A 1,694-nucleotide genomic window follows, 5' to 3' on the forward strand; every position below is an offset into this window, starting at 1 on the left:
TTGAATCCGTTGTCAATAAAGTTGTCAAAGGCACAATTTTGAAAAATATTTCTTTAAAACAGGGAACCAGACATTGGCAAGGGGGCAGAGTTTTTTTTATGATTAGGGTAACCTGTGCATCTGCATTCATATTGCCTGAACCCCTAACCATTGCATTTCCCTCAAAAAAAAAAAAACAACAAAAGATTATCATGTCGGGGCGATTTCTCATCACAGTGCTACTGTCCTGGGATGCATTGATTGGGGAGCATAAAATAAGGATGTCTGTTAGACCGAAAACCTGTAAGGGCGGTCTAAGCAAAACAGGGCATATAAAAAAAAAAAAAAAAAAAAAAAAAAAAAAAGAGATTGAAGTCGGTGTGTCAGCCGCCGTGGAGTTTCGTTTCAGGTTTAAGGTCGGAGAAAGTAAGGCAAGCAAGCTTCAGAGTGACGTGTGGCCATCATTTTTTTTCTTGTCTTCTTCACCCAAATAATAAAAGAAATTTATCCAATTGCACCCTCTTTGAGCCAAAAGTTATATTTGTTTTCGTCACCCCTCGACAAGAATCAGTAGCAGGTCGATGTCAACCTAAAGGGTACATCAAGGGCATCCAAAATCAAGGAGAAAATTTCTGAAAAAGGAAATGAGAAAAGAAAAGTATCATAAAGGGCCGCAGTAGGGGCAACTAAAGCGAATGAACTCAAAAAAAAAAAAAAAGAAACAAGAGAAAAAGAAGCGAAACAATGAAAAGGGATGCCCAAATTTTTTAAGTCCCTGGAGGATTGTTGGCTTGACGCCTTGCAAATGATTCTTGTTAGAATAATTCAACCTTCAAACACTTATTTGGGCCTTTACTATNCGTTTCTTTCAAAAACCCTTTGACCTATAGCCACGGTACACGCCAATTAAAGTCCACGCTGACTGAAGACGTTTGTCCTGATTTTTCTCACGAATTTAACTCTAGAACGAAATGATGTGGTGACTGACACAATCACTTAAAAAAAAAAAAGAAAAAAAAAAGAAGAAGAAAGAAAGAAAAGGAAAAATGAAAATATGATGTAAGGCATCCCCATCAATCGTCATGTTAAGAGAGAATCGTCAAACTGGGGCAATCCTCCCTACCCAAACCTTTCTACTTTTCCAAGTCGTGCCTACTGTGCNTGACAAAGTTTGGGGCAATCTCGTCAGCCTAACGTGCTTAAATATTAACAACTTCTCCCTAAAGGAGGTGAACAAAGTTGTTAACATTGCCCATAAATAATCATTCGGTCATCTACTTTTCATACCCAGGACCCATACTTTCTCGGGTTCATGCCAGTGGGGATTGCAACAAGCGGTGAAGGAAATTTGAATTCATGGTTGCACTCTTTTCCTCTCCATTAAAAGACTCACTGTCCCTGGACATTATTTTCAATGAACGCATTTCGAATGTACATCAAGCTCGATGACGATGTTGATAACGGATTCCTAACATGGGCAGTCAAAAAAAAAAAAAAAGGAAGAAGAAGAACAAGAAAGAGAGAGAGGAAGCAAAAGAGAATGAATGAAACAAAGGTCTCATACATTCATGCATACTCATGGCATTACATCATACATCTTCAAAAGAAGCCAAGGAAATTGTTCGAAAAATCCCCATGTTTTGCTCAACACTTACCAACTTTTTCAAAAGTGTTGATCTAGGTTTTTCTGTGGTGTTGGCCCTCTGCAAGGCAAT

The sequence above is a fragment of the Vigna radiata genome, unplaced genomic scaffold (genome assembly GCF_000741045.1).
Source record: "Vigna radiata var. radiata cultivar VC1973A unplaced genomic scaffold, Vradiata_ver6 scaffold_417, whole genome shotgun sequence".
NCBI lineage: Eukaryota > Viridiplantae > Streptophyta > Magnoliopsida > Fabales > Fabaceae > Vigna > Vigna radiata.